The sequence below is a fragment of the Sorghum bicolor genome, chromosome 5 (genome assembly GCF_000003195.3).
Source record: "Sorghum bicolor cultivar BTx623 chromosome 5, Sorghum_bicolor_NCBIv3, whole genome shotgun sequence".
Taxonomy (NCBI): Eukaryota; Viridiplantae; Streptophyta; class Magnoliopsida; order Poales; family Poaceae; genus Sorghum; species Sorghum bicolor.
In genome coordinates this window covers 23,958,872-23,973,302 of record NC_012874.2, presented here as the reverse complement: position 1 = coordinate 23,973,302, position 14,431 = coordinate 23,958,872, and positions in this window count along the sequence as shown.

The window sequence follows — 14,431 nt, the reverse complement described above, 5'->3', positions numbered from 1 at the left end:
AGAGATATTAACGTGCCGCGCAATTATCTTACATCTAGAAGACTCTAGAAGCCACGAGAACGAAGCGGAGGCGAAACGAGGCCTGACCCTGGGCGCCCGCCCAGGTGATCAGGGCGCCCGCCCACCTCCTGAGTCCAATCAGGACTCTGCTTCGCGGGAGATCTCCACCGACCTAAAGGATGAATCTAAACCATACAATCTATGTCGGTTTGATCCAATGGCCCATATTCACTTGAAGGGACTATAAAACTAGACCCCATCGCCCCTAGAGGAGGGAGCCTCTCAACCCTAATTCATTGTTCCTCAAGGGAGAAGAAGCCTCTGATCAAGATTAGAGCCACCGCATCAATTAGATATCTAGATTAGCATAGCTACATAGGATTAGAACTAGAAGGAGTCAATCTTCGATTGGTTTCCGGATCTGTCAAGAGGATTCTTGGTAATTCTCTAATTGTGCTTCTAATTACTTGCTAATTATCTTTGTTCTTCAATATTATGAATATGACTTTGTTCTACTTCAATATATTCCTTATGACTTTGCTCTACTTGCTTATATTCAAGATTATATTGTTCTTAGTTTATCATAGTTATGTACTTGGCTTAGTTAGATTGGATCTATATACATGCTTAGGATCGTATAGCGTTTATCCATCGGATCCATGGGTAAATGATAGATATTGTGTAGGCGTGGTGCTTATACCGTATTTATCTACGATTGTACCCAATATGCCAGATCGTGGGGTAGTTCATGATAGTGACAGCTTCATTGATTCTTATATAGTCCCCCTCTCGTGTATTGGGTTGGCAGAGCAACATTATTACAGGGGAGTGATTGCTATGTTTCTCATATTCCTTGCTAATATCACTATGCACGGGCGTAGTCTTGTCTCACAATGATTGCTAAGTATGCTTGCACTAACTATGATAATGCTAAACTATATAGTTAAGAATAACTTAGGGAATATTCTTGTAGTTCGTTCTAATACCATGCTAATGACTTTCTAGAGTATCTAATTGAGGTGCTTATCATATTTGTTATGTGGCTAGATCAGATTAATTATCTTTGTCACTATTCATTATTTCATATATCCTTTATGTGACACTTATCCCTGTATGAAAGAGTTAGATAACTGTTCTCAATTATACTTGCAATGATAGATATTCAATCTCATATTCCATTCTGTAATCAATAGTGATGATTGTTAATCCCTTCCCAGTGGTAAAAATATAAATAACGATACCTGGAATACTTCCCGGTTAAAATGCTACATCGGTATTAATCTGTGCGCTTGCAGATCCCATTCATTATTTATTTAGAAGAGCAATTGCATATTTCAATACCGCGTCTCTCATGTCATGCTGGGGATGACAACTTGGCTTAAGTGGTGTGAGGGATAGGTTTGGCATTTTTGGCACCGTTACTAGATTTAGAGAACTTAGTCTACTTTTGGAAATGATGTTAAGAATACCCAACATAGCCCAGATTGTGGTACTACTGCCCGACAATATCACCACGTATGCCAACAAGCCCACCCCAGCTGACTATGCTATGGTGGTTGTGGCATGGACAAACACAGAGTTCAATGAGGATGAACTTGACATTCCCACTAAAGATGGAATTAGGTTCATCGGTAGAAGTATCGTATCCTGCGTGCTATGGAAGAAGAGTGATATCTTGATGGAAATGCCAACGCCGGCGTCCCAGCCCTCACAACCATCATCATCCCCTTCGGGTGGCCCAAGTGACAACAATGAAGGTGGTGGTGATGACAACGGTGGTGATGACAACATGCTGGTGGCCCAAGCAACACCCCTCAAAGAAGACTGGGCAACGACAATCCATAGGGAGGCATAGGTGCAACACGGGACGAAGCGACACAACCACCTACAAGTGGATCAAACCAAGGCTCAAACAAATGTCCTCCTCCTCCTTCGAGGAAGCCTGAAGATGAGGCCATACCAAGTCGAGTTTGGTGTTCTATCAAATAGCCAACAAGCACCCATATTCAAATAAATTTGATAGGTATGCTACTATCATGCATCATCAACATATAATTTATTCTGAGATGTTATGTGCCTTTTCCACTCCCTAACATGTCAAGCTTTGGTGTTGTAGGCTGAAAACATCTCCATCCTTTTGGCCCTAGTCAGATGATTGCCGTAAAAACAATGTGCATGGGAAGTTCATGTTGACCATTCGCGACCTCCTTGAAGAGAGGTGGGAGGTAAGGAGGTTCCATTTATGGTACATGGAAGTTGTGAAATTGGGCCTACAAAACTTTGTCATCAACATTCTGGCTAAGTACTTCACACGCCCACGGATGGTGTAATCGTTGTTGATTTCCACGACATGCATAGACTACTACAGCGAAAGGACCTCGATGTGTCCCAAGTCACCATATTTGCCTTGTAAGTTACTTACATATTTGATAGAACCTGATCATTGCTATGGGAACCTTAGGAACAAACTAATAATGCCATGTTGACTTCGTCTTGCAGGATGCAAGCCAATGTGAGCAAAGAATTGTGTTTCTGATCCTTCATAAAGAGACAAGGTTATGATATATAGGGCACTCATGGACACTTTGTGATCTTCAATTTAGAACAAATAATAAAATATAGGAAAGATCTGCTGATCAAATATAGGTATCAAGTGGGAATGTACGTCTATGGGACCATGAAGAAGGTCCGAGAATATGGATGCATCATGGCCACCTACTAGTTCAGGTAAGATCAAAAGATACTTTGATCATTTATATTGCAACTAAGACCATGACTTCTCATATTTGACCATTTCAAATTTGTATGTTCTAAATGGTGCAGTCATGGCATCATGGGTCACTAGATAGCATTTGTAATCTATCCTCAAGATGGAAGGGCCTACATATTAGACTCCTTATGGGAAACAAACTAGCTGGCTACAAGGACTTTGAAAGTGTTTTGACATACTAAGTGATAGAACTTACACTTATTCATTTCCAGTTAACAAACAAACATCTTCAAATTGTCGTTGACACTTGTAATTTTTGGTACAGTGCTTATAAGAAGTATGTGGAAGATCCTGAGTGCTATGATGAGAGATCTGAGAAGTCGAAGATCAAGAACGGTAAAAAAACTAAAACTCAAGCGTATTAATAGTGTACTACTACTATTACTACTACACTACTATTATGACCACTACTACTACTTTTACAAAACTATATTCTAATCACTACTAGTTGTATTGTGCAGTGCGCCAAAAAATCCTATGGCTCAGTATCTTGTGGATTCTATGTTTGTGAGTACCTGAGGACGTGCAGCAGATATAGTAGTAGCTGGCGGCTGCTTAGGAAAGCAGAAGGTTCGTGGGAAAGGGAGAAGGTTGACCCTGAGTTTAGAAAAACTATAGCAGACATATGTAACTTTGTCACTAGGGCCACACATGAAGGTCAAACATTCTTCGACAATGAAAGTGAGTTAGCTCTGGATGCAAAGATTGAGAGGATCAGAAACTAGAGCGATAAGGAAAAAGGTTTACAAATGATGGATTACTTGTTAGCCGCCTTAGATGATATGTAGGACCATGTATGAATGAATTATGTGAATGATGTGTCGTTATAAAAAACAATGTTGTGATCACTAATGTTGGTTGTTCCAAATTTAACATGCATGAATTTATATATATGTTTGTCATCTATTTGCTGCTATATCTATATTAACATTATCAAAATGTCGCTCGAAAAAGAAATTGAACAAAATCGAAATCTGAATTTGAAAGAGATTTTTTAATGTGAAACATCAAGAAAGACAGGCAATTAAAAACAATCGCCTCCATTAAAACAGTACTCACGGCTAACGCCACCTCGGTTAATCCATTAACAGTGCGCGGGCGACATAAGGCAGCCGTCATCGTGAATGTGTATTTACCATGGTGGTTGCCTTATGTCGCCCACCACGGCTAATGGATTAACTAAGGTGGTTTTATAAACTGCCTCAATTAAGCCACAATTAACTTGACCTTGTGTCTGTGGCAGTTGTAAAAACTGACACCGTAAATGTAAAATGCCTACCACAGTTAAGTTCTATTGTAGTAGTGATAGCAAGGGTGGGCTAGGATCGACAAAGGCACCTAGAATGTGTTGCACAATAGGGCTTTTGGAGGGGATTATATTTAGTGGTAAAAAAGTAAAGGTAGATGTGTTTTTGACAATTGGATATATGGATCCTCTCATATAAATAGAGACAGTCTTATCTCGGTAGGAAAATTATTCCACCCATTTTTGGTTGTTTACAAGGCTAGATTGTGGCATTGGGGGGTCTTCCACGTCTTGGCAGAAGCATGTCTCCTGCATAACTAAGTTGGGTCAGCGTGCCGCCTGTGGGTAAAGCCATTGTTCTATTCGGTCTTTGATTTGAGAAAATCTTGAGGCTTTGCAGTCTAGCATGACAATGTTGAGGCTAAGCCATCACTTTACATCTGGTATGAATGTTCCTGGCCGCTAATGAAAAGCATGTCTTGAACAGGGCACGGATATGCACCATCACTCTTAGTGCTATATGATGGTCCATATAAGGTGTAAATTGAATACAAACATACAGAGATTGATCGACATGCGTAGACCTATGCATCTTCAACCAATAAACTGGTTCTTTTGCCGAAATTATTTATTTATATATAAGGCATGTTACATGCACACAAGAGGTAACAAGGCACACATCCAACACTGACACGGTGGGGGCATGGGAAGTGCACCTAGCAGTTGGGGATGGCCATGCCGCAGGAGGTAATCATTTTGCGGGCAGGGTTAATGTACATGCCATACTTGGGGTCTTTCTGGTATTTGCACATACATGCCTCCTGTGCTCGCAGGATGGAGCAGCACGTCACAGTGGGTTTTAACCCTCCGATGACCGCCGTCTTGCAAACTGCTAGCAGCGCGATGTTGCAGTTCGCTGACACCCCGCCTACACTCATTGCCACTACCATGGCCAGGGCTAAGGCCACTACTACTCCCACCGCTTTCACCATGCCTACTATCTGCACGAGTGAAGAGAGAGTGAATGAATATTATATTAAGATGTGTGGGCTTGTGGTCTATGGGAGTGAATCGATGCATGTTTTGGCTTAGTATTTATACACAACAAAACCTGGTATAGCAAAAGTTGCGTGAACAACACAATTCACTCCCTTCTAATATATTATTATATGAAAATTTACTTTAATATGTATCTTAATATCTATAACATATCTAGCATGTCACTAGACATTTTTATATATTACTAATAATTATTAAATTATATAAATATGTCTTCTTTATTTGTCCGCCACTCGCTCCCACCACTCTTCTAGTTGACCCACCACACACCGAAGGAATTTGAAGCCTAGCAGGAGCAGACTATATTGGAGCTACAATATCTGTTGAAAATTATAGAAGTGTAGTTCAATTTAATCTGTATCTATACATAATCTCTATATCTATATCTATCCTACATAATATTAAATGCAGAAAACTTTTCCTATTGGTCCCATAGTTTGTCAGTTTACTTCTCCATCGTTCTGCCTCTTCTATTCCTCTGGGCACGTGACTCACTTCCCCATCTATCCCTCCAACACAATGTTTGTTACAGTTTGGAGCTACAAATTGCATCACTCATCTATGGCATATCTCTATATATATATCTTGTCTATATACATCTATTCTCTTCTCTATTTCTACAACTAACATGCCTCAAATGCCAACGTGTACTATGTGGGGCGAAGGACTAAGTGTTGAAAGTATGCCCTCGCCATACCTTGGCTCCGGCGTGTATAGCCCCTGAAAATTGTCAGACACCTGCCCCTTCACAAGGAAGAAGATGAAATGTATTGGGCTTAGCAAAACATTATTCTATTTGGGCCAGTGTTTTGCATTCCTAGAGCCCATCATAGTGCTCTGTATTCAGTCTATATGGCAGAGAAGCAGAGGAAAAAATGAACTTGCGTATGTGGCGGCTGCCAAACATGTGGCAAACAGAGGACAAATACCACCATCTTATGTGGGCCCTGCCTATCATTGGACTGGATCATTATCGGTTACGGATGTAACATAACCGTCCAAATTATGAGAGATTAAGCCTAATATTGACCGTTTGCAGAGTCAAATCATCAAGCTTAAGCCCATATAATCCCGGTAGTCCGTGAAATCTCGAAGGATTTCAAACCACAACTCATACATACAGCCAAGATCGTAATAAGTTCAGCGGTCACCATTCACAGTTACATCCAGTTCGCAACATACATCACATACATCGGAGTTCAAATGTAGTTATTACAAACCAAGTTCACAAGTAGCGGAAGCTTCATAGTTTTAAAATAACACACACACACATTCAGTCTGATACAGTGCCATTGTTGATCATTCGCCCAAAAGCAAAAGAGAAGGTAGAGTGACCATCGCCCTCGGTCTAGTCATCACCCAACGCTGGGTACAAGCAGTGAACGCAATAACCATAGTACATCTGCCCATCTGCAAAACAACATGGGAATGGAACCCTGAGTACGAGAATGTACTCAGCTAGACTTACCCGTCATAAACCAAAAATAAAGACTCTTCAAGGATCATGAAGGCTGTTTGATGGGGTAACTGAGACCTTTTGCCCAAAAGCTTTAATTAACTAGATGTATATCCTAGCCTTACCCTTCTTCTTTAATTAGCTCAGGTCAGGTGTTATTACCTATCATCCAGATTTGCACCTATACTATTGCAAACAAGTGTTGTGATATGATGGTACCTCATCATAACATTCACAAAACATTCCTTATCATATCCCAAGTGTTTCATAGACCTTACTACCAGGACAGGGCTCATGTCAAGTGCTCATTATCCAGGAGCGATGGCGATACGAATCGATTTCTGACCAGCTGGCGAGTTTGTTCTCCACACAAACCACACTCACTGATCAAGTGAGCTACAGATCACCGTATTACACTATACAGGACCAATTCGCGTGTTCGACAGGCACCACTCGTACCCGAGGACCGTTTCGTCGACCGAGGTATCCAAGGTATACCAAGGTTGCACACCGCGCCCTCATCGTTCTCCTCAAAGATCACCAATACAACGCGTACATCGAGCCGATTCCTGGCCCAGATAGTGCTCAGGCTTCACGGTCGGAATGACTTATCCTTCCAGCTTAGTGTGGGCATGCGTTCAACATGACAAGAGGGTCGTCAATGATCGGTCCTTAATCGACACAGGCAGGGGCACTACGGTCAACTCCACCATAAGACCCTGACCGGTCTCAAGTTCATTCCCACACTTGGTTACTTCTCACAACAGCATTGACCGCTTATCATTGAGGTGTCCACCTATATCTCGCAGGTGACTCGAAATCACCTGATTTCTACCGTACTAAGCAAGCTAAGCATAGACTCCGAGCCTACTACATAGGACAAGGTAGATAAACAGGTGGTGATATCAAGGAGTAAGTATGCATCAACGGTATCAAGCAATTCCTATCACTTAGATGCAACATAGTAGAACAATCATAATATATCAATTAAGTTAGCGAGAATAGGGAGACTTAGAATGCTCCGGGGCTTTCCTTTCTCAAACATGCTAGGCTTGTGGTCCGCACACTCCTGAAGCTCTCCTTCCGGCTCTGGTCCTCCCGGAAGTTCCTGCTCCTGGGCCTCTTCCTGCTCCTTGTGTCCCACCTCGTTCTCCTGCGAGCCTGTATGATGCATGTGTGTTCATGAGTGGAGTGTGAGATGCCCGGGATGCAATGCTTATGCAAGTGGGTACCAGATGACCATGAAATCATGCATAGATGATATAGGTGATTATTTCTACAAGGTAGTCAACATCATCCAAGAACATGTACTCAAATTAAGCATCTATTGCATTCTCTTCTACAAGTTGTTTTCATGGTTAACAAGCAAGCTAACATGATGCTTCAAAGATACACCAAACACCCTTTTATGCCATTTAACTCATGCACAACAATTCCTAATTTATTTTAATTATCATTGGACCTACAACAGTAGCCTGTACTTATGATTATCAATAAATTTCACAAAAATTACAGTAGATCACTGGTCCCATTTAAAGTCCACCACAAATTTTTTATAATATTTGGACAGATAGCTTAGCCCACACAAAAACACAAGTTTATTCTATATAGTAACTATAATTACCCACTGGTGATAAAGTGTTAAACAACAGATTTCATATTTTTATAAATTAATTACTATGATGAGGAACTCCCACAAAAATTTCGAGATTAATTGCATGATCCAATTATTTACTAAAAATCATACACCATTGCCATGCAAGCATTTAAATCATTATAAATTAGTTTATACAGCAACTAATGTATGACATATTTTCCCAGAGGCTAATCATCCATGAAAAGCTAACAAAACAAGTTTCACATTTTTCTGAGTTATATTTTAATTGCTATGCATTTTCTAATTATTAGCAAAAACATGGATTAAATACATTTGTACAGAAAAGTCGTTCAAATATAACATGCAATTACACCAAATGGTAGATCTGAAATTTTAGAACACACCATAATTTATTTCATCATTTTTGGAGCTGTAGAACTCAAGTTATGAAATATACAAGATTTAAATGATTTCTGAAACCTTTATTTAAGAAAAACCGAGGAAAAACACTAGATCCACCCTAATCCACACCCGCAAAGATGCTGACAGGCGGGACCCAGGGGTCGTGGCCCCACTGGTCAGCCACGCCGTAGTCCGGCCGCCTTCGACCGGCTGGCTCTCGTCGACGGCGAGGTCTCCGGTGGCACGGCCATCACCTACGGCTTTGTCTCGACGAGACGAACACGTTGCGCTAACTCACGTCGGCGGTGGAGGTCCCTAGCGGTGGGTATGGCGCATGGTGGAGCTCGGTGGCGCTGCTCATCGGCGTCTGGCCGCCTCCAGCCAATAGAACGCGATCGGAGGGGCGCATAGGGTTCGCTGGGGTGCGGCGACCAAAATGCGCTAATTAAAGAAGAGAAAGAGGGTCAGGGGAGGAAGATCGGCGCGGACCGAGAGCTTGCCGAAGCTCCGGCCATGGTGCGGTGGCGGAATCTCACCCAATACCTTGACGCGGACAGCCAGGAGTGTGCGCACGAGGTAGAGCTCGTCGAGGCGGAGCTGGGGGTGGGTTTAATCGAACGCGGGTGGTCGGAGTGGGGAGCTTGGCTGCGATGCCAATGGCGCACGGCGGAGCACCGCCGCGGCTGCTGCTGCGCGCGAGCGAGGAAGAAGAAGGAGTTGGTATGGGACAGAGTGGGGCATTTTGGGGGCGCGGGGTGGCATCCCTACCGGGTTAAGCCGATCGGGCGGGCGGCCGCGTCCACGATGCTGGCGTACGGCCGCCACGTGGCCGGCGCCGGGTGGAGCGAGGCGGGCGCGTCCGCGCGCGTGAGAGGGGAGGGGGAAATGGGCCGCGTGGCTGAGCGGGCCAAATGGGAGGCGGGTCGGCCCAGCAGCGCCTGCCCCCTTTCTTTTTTTTGAATTTCTTTTCTCAATTCTTTTCCCAAATTCATTTTGACTATTTTAAAACCTTTTTCAGCTTTACCCCAAAAACAAAAGTTGTCACAAATAAAGAGTTCTACAACTTTGATTCAAGTTGAAATCCCAAATTTTAAATAGAATTTGAGATACAACTTAAAACTAGTTATAGGTTTTTAAATGAATTCATTTTGGGAATTTTTGTAAAAATCCATTTTCTCAATTTCTATAGCTCCAAAAATTTCACCAAATTACTCTTAATTCTCCTAAACATATTTCAACCTATTTTGGGCATTTCAAGAATTTTGGCAACAAGCACACTATTTCTATCATATATAAACCATGAAATTCAAGCACATAAAATCACACTTGGATTAATGCCATGCTCATGTGATGCTATGCTTATGCTATGCTTGATGAGAATGTTTATGAAACTTAAGTGCATGCTTAACACCTAGGGTGTTACAGCCCTTCCCACCTTAGAGAAATCTCGTCCCGAGATTTTGGGTTACTAACCATTTCTTATGAAATTTTGGGTAAACTGTTTTTAGGTAATCCTCGGTTTCCCAGGTGGCATCTCTATCGTCGTGATGACTCCATACCACCTTGTAAGTTTTGACAACTCTATTCTGGGTTACCCGCTCCTTGGTATCTACGATACCCACCGGTTGCTCTTTATATTCCAAATCTGCCTTTATCTTGATTCCTTGAGGTTCAATCCGCTGCTCGGGCACTTTCAAACATTTCCTCAGCTGGGACACATGAAAAACTAGAAATATTGAGTTCAACTCTTCAGGAAACTGAATCTTGTAGGCCACAGGGCGACATAAGGCAGCTGTCATCGTGAATGTCTATTTACCATGGTGCTTGCCTTATGTCGCCCGCCACGGCTAATGGATTAACTATGGTGGTTTTATAAACTGCCTCAATTAAGCCACAATTAACTTGACCTTGTGTCTGTGGCAGTTGTAAAAACTGGCACAGTAAATGTAAAATGCCTGCCACAGTTAAGTTCTATTGTAGCGGTGATAGCAAGGGTGGTCTAGGATCGACAAAGGCACCTAGAATGTGTTGCACAATAAGGCTTTTGGAGGGGATTATATTTAGAGGTAAAAAAGTAAAGGTAGATGTGTTTTTGACAATTGGATATATGGATCCTCTCATATAAATAGAGACAGTCTTATGTTGGTAGGAAAATTATTACACCCATTTTTGGCTGTTTACAATGCTAGATTGTGGCGTTGGGGGGTCTTCCACGTCTTGGCAGAAGCATGTCTCCTGCATAGCTAGGTTGGGTCAGCGTGCCGCCTGTGGGTAAAGCCACTGTTCTATTCGGTCTTAGATTTGAGAAAATCTTGAGGCTTTGCAGTCTAGCATGACAATGTTGAGGCTAAGCCATCACTTTACATCTGGTATGAATGTTCCTTGCCGCTAATGAAAAGCATGTCTTGAACAGGGCACGGATATGCACCATCACTCTTAGTGCTATATGATGGTCCATATAAGGTGTAAATTGAATACAAACATACAGAGATTGATCGACATGCGTAGACCTATGCATCTTCAACCAATAAACTGGTTCTTTTGCCGAAATTATTTATTTATATATAAGGCATGTTACATGCACACAAGAGGTAACAAGGCACACATCCAACACTGACACGGTGGGGGCATGGGAAGGGCACCTAGCAGTTGGGGATGGCCATGCCGCAGGAGGTAATCATTTTGCGGGCAGGGTTAATGTACATGCCATACTTGGGGTCTTTCTGGTATTTGCACAAGCATGCCTCCTGTGCTCGCAGGATGGAGCAGCACGTCACAGTGGGTTTTAAACCTCCGATGACCGCCGTCTTGCAAACTGCTAGCAGCGCGATGTTGCAGTTTGCTGACACCCTGCCTACACTCATTGCCACTACCATGGCCAGGGCTAAGGCCACTACTATTGCCACCGCTTTCACCATGCCTACTATCTGCACGAGTGAAGAGAGAGTGAATGAAGATTATATTAAGATGTGTGGGCTTGTGGTCTATGGGAGTGAATCGATGCATATTTTGGCTTAGTATTTATATACAACAAAACCTGGTATAGCAAAAGTTGCGTGAACAACACAATTCACTCCCTTCTAATATATTATTATATGAAAATTTACTTTAATATGTATCTCAATATCTATAATATATCTAGCATGTCACTAGACATTTTTATAGATAACTAATAATTATTAAATTATATAAATATGTCTTCTTCATTTGTCCGCCACTCGCTCCCACCACTCTTCTAGTTGACCCACCACACACCGAAGGAATTTGAAGCCTAGCAGGAGCAGACTATATTGGAGCTACAATATCTGTTGAAAATTATAGAAGTGTAGTTCAATTTAATCTGTATCTATACATAATCTCTATATCTATATCTATCCTACATAATATTAAATGCAGAAAACTTTTCCTATTGGTCCCATAGTTTGTCAGTTTACTTCTCCATCGTTCTGCCTCTTCTATTCCTCTGGGCACGTGACTCACTTCCCCATCTATCCCTCCAACACAATGTTTGTTACAGTTTGGAGCTACAAATTGCATCACTCATCTATGGCATATCTCTATATATATATCTTGTCTATATACATCTATTCTCTTCTCTATTTCTACAACTAACATGCCTCAAATGCCAACGTGTACTATGTGGGGCGAAGGACTAAGTGTTGAAAGTATGCCCTCGCCATACCTTGGCTCCGGCGTGTATAGCCCCTGAAAATTGTCAGACACCTGCCCCTTCACAAGGAAGAAGATGAAATGTATTGGGCTTAGCAAAACATTATTCTATTTGGGCTAGTGTTTTGCATTCCTAGAGCCCATCATAGTGCTCTGTATTCAGTCTATATGGCAGAGAAGCAGAGGAAAAAATGAACTTGCGTATGTGGCGGCTGCCAAACATGTGGCAAACAGAGGACAAATACCACCATCTTATGTGGGCCCTGCCTATCATTGGACAGGATCATTATCGGTTACGGATGTAACATAACCGTCCAAATTATGAGAGATTAAGCCTAATATTGACCGTTTGCAGAGTCAAATCATCAAGCTTAAGCCCATATAATCCCGGTAGTCCGTGAAATCTCGAAGGATTTCAAACCACAACTCATACATACAGCCAAGATCGTAATAAGTTCAGCGGTCACCATTCACAGTTACATCCAGTTCGCAACATACATCACATACATCGGAGTTCAAATGTAGTTATTACAAACCAAGTTCACAAGTAGCGGAAGCTTCATAGTTTTAAAATAACACACACACATTCAGTCTGATACAGTGCCATTGTTGATCATTCGCCCAAAAGCAAAAGAGAAGGTAGAGTGACCATCGCCCTCGGTCTAGTCATCACCCATCGCTGGGTACAAGCAGTGAACGCAATAACCATAGTACATCTGCCCATCTGCAAAACAACATGGGAATGGAACCCTGAGTACGAGAATGTACTCAGCTAGACTTACCCGTCATAAACCAAAAATAAAGACTCTTCAAGGATCATGAAGGCTGTTTGATGGGGTAGCTGAGACCTTTTGCCCAAAAGCATTAATTAACTAGATGTATATCCTAGCCTTACCCTTCTTCTTTAATTAGCTCAGGGCAGGTGTTATTACCTATCATCCAGATTTGCACCTATACTATTGCAAACAAGTGTTGTGATATGATGGTACCTCATCATAACATTCACAAAACATTCCTTATCATATCCCAAGTGTTTCATAGACCTTACTACCAGGACAGGGCTCATGTCAAGTGCTCATTATCCAGGAGCGATGGCGATACGAATCGATTTCTGACCAGCTGGCGAGTTTGTTCTCCACACAAACCACACTCACTGATCAAGTGAGCTACAGATCACCGTATTACACTATACAGGACCAATTCACGTGTTCGACAGGCACCACTCGTACCCGAGGACCGTTTCGTCGACCGAGGTATCCAAGGTATACCAAGGTTGCACACCGCGCCCTCATCGTTCTCCTCAAAGATCACCAATACAACGCGTACATCGAGCCGATTCCTGGCCCAGATAGTGCTCAGGCTTCACGGTCGGAATGACTTATCCTTCCAGCTTAGTGTGGGCATGCGTTCAACATGACAAGAGGGTCGTCAATGATCGGTCCTTAATCGACACAGGCAGGGGCACTACGGTCAACTCCACCATAAGACCCTGACCGGTCTCAAGTTCATTCCCACACTTGGTTACTTCTCACAACAGCATTGACCGCTTATCATTGAGGTGTCCACCTATATCTCGCAGGTGACTCGAAATCACCTGATTTCTACCGTACTAAGCAAGCTAAGCATAGACTCCGAGCCTACTACATAGGACAAGGTAGATAAACAGGTGGTGATATCAAGGAGTAAGTATGCATCAACGGTATCAAGCAATTCCTATCACTTAGATGCAACATAGTAGAACAATCATAATATATCAATTAAGTTAGCGAGAATAGGGAGACTTAGAATGCTCCGGGGCTTTCCTTTCTCAAACATGCTAGGCTTGTGGTCCGCACACTCCTGAAGCTCTCCTTCCGGCTCTGGTCCTCCCGGAAGTTCCTGCTCCTGGGCCTCTTCCTGCTTCTTGTGTCCCACCTCGTTCTCCTGCGAGCCTGTATGATGCATGTGTGTTCATGAGTGGAGTGTGAGATGCCCGGGATGCAATGCTTATGCAAGTGGGTACCAGATGACCATGAAATCATGCATAGATGATATAGGTGATTATTTCTACAAGGTAGTCAACATCATCCAAGAACATGTACTCAAATTAAGCATCTATTGCATTCTCTTCTACAAGTTGTTTTCATGGTTAACAAGCAAGCTAACATGATGCTTCAAAGATACACCAAACACCCTTTTATGCCATTTAACTCATGCACAACAATTCCTAATTTATTTTAATTATCATTGGAC